Source organism: Choloepus didactylus, chromosome 3 (assembly GCF_015220235.1).
Source record: "Choloepus didactylus isolate mChoDid1 chromosome 3, mChoDid1.pri, whole genome shotgun sequence".
Taxonomy (NCBI): domain Eukaryota; kingdom Metazoa; phylum Chordata; class Mammalia; order Pilosa; family Megalonychidae; genus Choloepus; species Choloepus didactylus.
Genome location: NC_051309.1, coordinates 128,034,512 through 128,042,779, shown reverse-complemented (window position 1 = coordinate 128,042,779; position 8,268 = coordinate 128,034,512). Strand labels below are relative to the sequence as shown.

General features: G+C 35.6%; 1 pseudogene; it reads right to left on the bottom strand.

The window, feature by feature from the left end:
• Nucleotides 1-2,600: 2,600 nt before the first annotated feature.
• On the bottom strand, nucleotides 2,601-3,939 carry LOC119530415 (annotated as a pseudogene).
• Nucleotides 3,940-8,268: the final 4,329 nt, after the last annotated feature.

Here is an 8,268-nt window from a genome sequence, read left to right as displayed (position 1 = left end):
ACAAACGGAAGTGCTGCCTGCGCGCTGCCTACGGACAAGAGATGATCCTCGTGAACCATTTATTGTTTTCCTGCACATTTTGATCCTGTGCTGTTCTAGCCATGGAAAATACCAAGTCTACATATCACTACAGAATGACTTCTGAGGAGGAAAAAGAATGCTATTAAGTCAGGAAAACAATTTTAAAAAATGTTTCTTCAGAGTTTATTTAAGCTACTAGTCAATCTTGCTGCTGAGTGAGAAAGAGATTCATTTTTTATCATACTTTCAAAACCTACTAAGCTTTAGAGGAATTCATTAAAATATTTTTATTTTAATACAGGTTTCCTGGTGTAGGTCTAATATTAAATAGCTTCTCAACTTCAAATTCCTCCTCATAGTTATCTAAAAAATATTTATGGATATTTTATAAATTAATTTATAAATGATTGTGTGTTATAATTGTCCATGTTTGGAGAATGTGAGGCTAGAGACAGAAATGATGAAAGAGGACAGAAAAAGGAGATCATTGTATTGGAGAAAGTTCTGTTTAAATTTAGAGTTGCCAAAGGATTCATTTTGATACACTGTTGTGCCTATAGGAGTGTAATTATGACAATTTTTTGTTCTTTAAGTAATCACTGCAAAAGTTATCTTTTTTAACCTTCATATATTTATAAAATACATGGTAATCTTATTTTCCTAGTATTAGCAGTTACCATGTGTTTATTGCATAGACCTTTGAATATACTATCTCTCTTGATTCTCAATGTAATTTTAAGAACTAAATGTTATTATTCAAATTTTTATAGTAAGAAACTCTGACTTAGAGCTTCTGGCTGCTCCCCATGGCTGCTCTGTGGCCTTCCATAGAAGACCTCTAATAATACAATAATGAACTATCCTGATTCAGTTGGACCACACCATAACTGAAGTAACCTTATCAAAAGGTCCTATTTACAATGGGTTCACACCCATAGGAATGGATTGAGATTAAAGAACATATTTTTTAAGGGGTTAATAACTCCTGGCCATCATAACCAGGATTAAAAAAATAAAATAAATCAGAATCTGAAGAGAAACATTTCTTCTTTATATATGCAGAATGTAGAATATTAATTTTATAAACTTTCAGTTAAATTATACAAAGCTTTGCCTAAATCATTACATTAATCAGTAATTCTGTTCTGGGAAACCATGCACAAAAATCACTTAGGATCTCTGCCAAAATTTTTAGCTAAAGCCAAATGAGTGTCTAATCAGACAATGGTTTATAATTCAAAGATTTCCCAGCAGTAAGAATAAAATCATGATGTCACTGACACCCAGAGATCATAATGTAAAAGTGTAATTCTTCTTTATTTTTTCTGTCAACTGTCTACCAAGAAATTTTGTCTCCACCCATAATTTCAGCAGCTTCTAAGTGTCTTATCAGTTTGTAGCCTTAGCAATTCTGTGATTGGCAAGCAAATCCATCCTTAGCCTGAAAAAATATTATTCCTTAAGACAACAATTGAATCACATTTTAGGTTGATCCATTGAAATATCTACTTTGGAAACATATCTGGAAGGTCCAGTTATAAGTTATTTGAATTTGGCAAAGAATATTTAATTTGCTCAATGGTATTACCAGCCTTCACACTCTTTAGTGCTGTATTTTGGAAAAAATGTGGGTTTTGAAATCAGGCAAGTTTGGATTTAAGTTTATGCTCCAGCCCTTGTGTCTTATAGAAATCAGGCAAGTACCCTTAGTTTCTCTGAGCACCTGTATCTTCATCTACAAAATGGGAAGCAACCACTACTCTGCCTAATGTTTAAAAAAGTCATTGTACTGCAGGTCCTTGTATATAGTATATACTTCACATATATTGATTTCTTTGCTGCTTTCAACTGTCATCTTCACACAAATAAATAGTTAATGATATAAGGTATTATATAAACAATAATTTTTAAGAACTCATAATTAAATTTTTGTATAAATAATTAAAATATGATTATATAACAGAAGCATAAATGGACATATCTTCTGATTTACATACATAAATTCTAAGACTTATTTAATGTCAATTACTGAGGGGAATTCCACAAGGAATTCTAGTATGCTAAACATTGCTTAGATAATTAAACACACACAGAAAATCATTACAATTTATCCAAGTGAATATGTCAAAAGGAAAAAAATAGAAACTAAGTGTGGCAAATAGAATAATTGTACCAAAAGATGCCCATCTTCTAATTTATGGATCCTATTAATATGTTACCTACATAGTAAAAGGTAGTTTGCAGATTTGATTAAGTTAAAGACTGAGATGCAGAGATTTTCCTCAGTTATCCTTGTGGGCTCAATCTAATCCCACGAGTCCTTAAATGTGTAGAAGTTTTCTCAACTCGGAGAAATCAGGGTTAGAGGGAGATTATGTCATTGACCTTGGAGATGGAAGAAGAGGGCCATAACCTACAGATTGTGGGCTGTCTCTGGAAGCTGAAAATCTTGAGAAAATACACTCTCCCCTAGAGCCTTGTTGTAAATTAAATTATGTAACCTCTCAAAAGGCAGGTTCTTTTTATTCCAGTTACCTGGCATTTGACATATTTATTGATGAAGATCAAACACCCAAAGGTCAGTCCTCAATGCTCATGTCCATGATTGTAAGAGTTGGCCCTTCCATGTCATGATTATTGTCACCCTTGACACTGGAGACCTGATCGGAATGGGAGAGAGCTGAGCTGACACAAGCTAGTTCATTTGAAGTCTCAAGGTTTTCAAAGTCAGTATCAACTTCAATGACATTCACAGAGGTTTCCGGGTCTGTTAAGCTGTCTGAAGCACTTGGATTTTTTTCAAACCACATTGAAGGCTAAAGGTTTGTTTCATCATTCACCCATTCAATTATAACCTCTTCTGAATGTTTTGTTTTTCAGATGGGAAGGAAAAATTCATTTGATGAAGAGCATGTCTTGTTCTCTTCCCTCTGTGCAGACAATAGGATATCCAAAGGCTTTTGGTATTTTTTATGTTCTTGTTGAATTGATACTTCACTTTCAATTTGAAATTCATTTTGTTCTGAATCCTCAGCTTTTTCAAAATCAAATAAATTCAAAGTATCATCATCTAGATTAACTGATGCTGAGTTTTCCTTGGGTGTGCAGCCTAAGTCCACCTTAAGGACCTGCAGCAAAAGGCGCATTTTTTTCCTCCTCCAAATGATGCTTATTTTTCTTTTATGTCACTCAAAGAGTCATTCTAAAAACCTGTGTGAAAATGAATCAAGTTTCAAAATGTCATCTGTAATATCTACAATGAAATTCAGATACATCAGTTCTTCTTTCTCAGAGTGGATTTTTCTCCTTAAAAAAGACTGCAGGGAATATTGAGACACTGTTCTTGGTGAGGAATGCTGAAGAGTACCATCTTTAATCCTGTCTCACGTCAAGCCAGGCCCTTGTAAAGGTAAAGGGGTTATTTTTTCTTTGGTATCACATGTTATACATCTAGGTCTGCTTTATGTTCACTTCAGAATCTGTCAAACTCTTAGTCTCAGCTGTCTCAAAATCATATTTAAAGCTGCTCAGTTTGGTTTGGGTTTCATCTTCTATCCACTGATCTATAAAATCCTTTCTTCTTTTAGCAGGTGTATAACATCAATACTTTTGCAGGGTGTTTAGTAATAAGTTGGAATTATTTTTAGAATTGGCCAGCATTGAAGTTTTAGCTAATTTCAACTCCTTTTCACATTTTGCTAATTCTTTTTAGAGTTTCTCTCTTCGTTTTTGGTCTGTGTATTTGATGCTTAATGGAGGTGAGCAATCTACCGCAGCATTACTTTTGGTGCTCAAGTGTCCTTTAAATGGACGTGGTGGACTGTATCTGGGAAGGACAGAGGTTGCCCTGACTCTCCGGCTGCCATCCACATTCTTAGATGCTCTTGCAGCCTCTGTGGGAACAGGAAGAGTCCTCATGGGTCCTTCCCTGGGTCCGGCCCAGCTCCAGACTACCAATCAGCCTCGCCCTCACTGGCAATGGAGGATGTGAAAGGAGGAGCCGGTGGGACGCAGCTGGAGATAGACACCTTGCAGATTGTTAAAGGCCAGTTCCATAGCAAAACACATGTTCTTAATCTTAATCTGCATACCTGTGGGTATGAACTTGCAAACAGAACCTTTTGAAGATGTTATTTTTATTTGAGCTATGGCCCAACTTAATCAGGGTGGACCTTAATCTGTATTATTGAAGTCCTTCATAAGCAGAAAAAATTTGAACAGAGAGAAGCCAGGAGCTGGAAGTCAACAGAATCTGGAAGAGCAGACACAGGGAGAGAGAGATCACTGCATAATGGGAGGCAGAACTGCAAGCCCAGGGACCTCAAATATTGTGGCAAGCCAGAAACAGAATGCCACAGTTTTCAGGGGAAAAATATTGCATTCCCAACACCTTGATTTTGGATGTCTTGCCTCCAAAACCGTGAACCAATAAATTCTTGTTTTTTAAGCCAAACAATTACGTACTATTTGCAATAGCAGTCTGATAACTAAGACCTTTTTTCTTTTTTTTTTCTTTTTTTTTTTTCTGCCAGGAGTGGGTGCTGTTATTTTTAATATTTAAAAATGTGGAAGTGGTTTTGGAATTACATGATGGGCAGATGGACAGAGGCTGGAAAAATTTGATACATTTGTTAGAAAAAGCCTGGATTGCTTTGAAGAGACTCTCAGTAGGGATATAGACATTAAAGGCCTTTCTGGTAAGGGCTCAATAATAAGTGAGAGCTATAGAGAAAGTTTCTATCATCTTAGAGAATATATAATTTTTCATGAGCAGAATGTTGGTAGAAATATATACATTAAATGTGTTTCTAGTGAGGCTTTACAAAAACGTGATGGATGTTTTATTGGATACCTGGCTGAATAGCATTCTGATTTCAATTAGAAAGCAGAATTTATCAATGATGAGCTTGGATATTTTGCTGAGGAAATTTCCAAGCAAATTTTGGAAGGCCCAGCTGGTTTCTCCTTGTTACTTGTAGTAAAAATAAGAGCAGAAAGTAATAAACTGAGGACTGAACTCTTAAGCATGAAAGAACCATCAGTTGATGATTTTGAAAATTCTCAGCCCATCCAGACAGTGGACTCTGAGACTAGGGCCAGAAATAATTCTATCAAGTCTCTCACTGAACTTCCTAGAGGAGAATTCTCCTCCTGGGATGCAAATTCACAGAGAACCCAGTACTATTCAAAGGTTTTACTAAACAACTCTTTGCTAATGAGGGGGTGGCTGAATTGCCTTTTGGTAAGAAGAACAGGCATAAGATTCATGGTACAGTCAGCCATCTCAAACAAAATCAAGATTGAAAATACAGTTATCTATCCAAAAAGGATCTGCAGAAATGCCTTTGTCTGATCGGCTGGACCCCCTTAAACTGCATACAAAACTGGAAAGATATTTGAGAATTTTATTTGAGCAGAAACACTGCCTAGAATGAAAGGCTCAAGGGAGAATGAAGAGAAGAAAAATGACCCCAAGGGCAGAACCATGAAAACAGAGGTCTGGACTGAAGACCAAGATAGAAGAACATTGCTTTGCCAATGCCTGATTTTGGGCTTCCTGCCTCTCAATCCACAAGTCAATATATACTTCTTGTTTAAGCCAACCCATTGTGTGGTTTTCATACTAGCAGAATCTTTGCCAACTAAGACAAGCTCCAGAAAGGACAGCCTTGCTGACATCCTAATTTTAGCCCAGTGAGACCCATTTCTGTTTTTAACCTACACAACTGTTTTAAGGCAGTAAGTTTGTGTTAATTTTAGAAAGCTAATACATTAATAGAAAGCTAATACATTAAGACAAATGTATTATTTGTGAGAGCAAAGTAATATCTCAGCCCTTATTACTGAACAAGTCATGAATTTTCATTCCTTCTCATTTTTTAAAGAAGAAATTGAAATAACTATGCTGAGAGAAAATATACACTTTTCTGTCTTGTAATATTAGATTTATAGATTATTTTTTGAAGTGTAGAATCATCGAGGACATGTTTTACCTTCCAGATACAATATTTTATAATTTACAATTTAGATATAAATCCATATTTTGGCAGGGGAGATGGGAGCACAATGCATTTAGTTACAGTTCTGCAAGTGAAATTTAAAATGGTATTCACATCACAGTGAATGAGAGCATCAGCAAAATACCTTGGGGTGTGGAGATAACACTTTCCATCCTGTGTTCAAAGGACTGTGGACTTGTGTCTCATGGTAAGTGCAAATGAGGTTCATACTAGGGAATACAATGAGGTCTAGATAACTGTTCAGTGTGTGAAATCCCCTCTTTCATAGGAAGAAAATATCTATCTTTATAAAAAGAGTCATGAGGGAATCATGTTACCAATGATGAGATAAAGAACTAGGAGAAAAGATAACATAATGGCTGAACCTGAAGATTTATTAAAGCAAAGTGGTTTTATTAAAAAATGATAGATAGATGACTAGGGGAGGGGATAAGGGTAGGGAATGAAGAGTTAAGGCTTAAACTGTACGTAGTTTCTATTTGGGTTGATCATAAAGTTTTGGTGATGAATGGTGGTGATGGTAGCACAACATTACGAATATAATTAACAGCTCTTTGTGAATGTGGCTACAAGGGGAAATTTTAGGTTGCATATTTTTATTATACTAGAATAAAAATTAAAAACTAAAACCCATCGGATTGAACAACACAAAAAGTGAACTCTATTGTAAATGATGGCCTACAGTTAATGGTATAATTATAAAAATGTTCTTTCATGAATTGTAACAAATATAGCACACTAATGCAAAGTGTTAATAATAGGGTAGTATGCAGTAACTCTTTATTTTATGCATGATTTTAAATTAAATTAAAAAGATCAGAAAAAATCAATTGAATAAGGAAACCATAATAAAATAAAACAATATAATGCATATAAATATGTATACATACATCAAATGAAACAAATATAATGTCACAACAAACATTTATTTGTATGTAAATGATGCAGATACATAATCACTTCCCAATTAAAAAATCATATGAGCAGCAATAAATGAAACATACAAAGATCAGCAACTATTATCATTGGGTACAATATAACTATCCTCATTCAATTATAAAAAATATATGCTTGTTTATGGGTTACAAGTGAAGAATAAAAAATGGTGCATGTTAATTTTATGATTTTGCCATCAATAAAGGTACTTTTGTTTCTCCAAAAAAGAAAAAAAAAAAATGATACCACACCAAACTGTGGAATTTGATGTTTATTTGTTTATCATAACTCAGAAATTAAATGCATTATTGGGGAATAGAAAGAGACATTCTCTGTGGAGAATATCCTTTCTTAATATGTCTCTCAAGCAGCAGATTCCAGATGAATTTTTAGTGTACTTAGTTAAAAAAACTATACTGGTAGTTATACCAGAGCACCTTATCCTAACATACCCTCTGTGTCAGTTTGAATGTATTATGTCTCCCAAAATGCCATTATCTTTGATGCACTCTTGTATGGAGAGACATATTAGTGTTGATTGGATTGTAATTCTTTGATTGAGTGTTTCCATGGAGATGTGACTACCCAGCTGTAGGTGATAACTCTGATTTGATAATTTCCATGGAGCCGTGGCCCCACCCATTCAGAGTGGGCCTTGATTAGTTTATCGGAGCCCTATAAAAGCTTGGACAGAAGGAATGAGCTTGCTACAGCCAAGAGGGACACTTTGAAGAATGCACAAGAGCTGAGAAGAGAGGAGCTGCAGAAGAGAGACAGTCTGAAGACAGCCATTGAAAGCAGACTTTTGCTCTGGAGAAACTAAGAGAGGAAAAATGCCCCAAGAGCAACGAAGAGTGACATTTTTGAGGAACTGCAGCCTAGAGAGGAACATCCTGGGAGAAGGCCATTTTGAAACCAGAACTCTGGAGCAGACGCCAGCCTCGTGCCTTCCCAGCTAGCAGGGGTTTTCTGGATGCCATTGGCCATCCTCCAGTGAAGGTACCCTTTGTTGATGGACACTTTATGGCCTTGGGACTGTAACTGTGTGGCCAAATAAACCCTCTTTTATGGAAGCCAATCCATTTCTGGTGTTTTGCATTCCGGCAGCATTTGCAAATTGGAACGCCCTCCTAGAGTTCATTTCATGGATTTTCTTCATCTTATCTCTAGAGTCTTTTGATGGGACTTTTGCAGTGGACATTGAAGGCATATCTAAATGCAGTGAGAGAGAAACTAAAGAAAGTGAGAAGAGAAATGAAAAGCTAGATTGAACAGTGTTTGTACTCATATG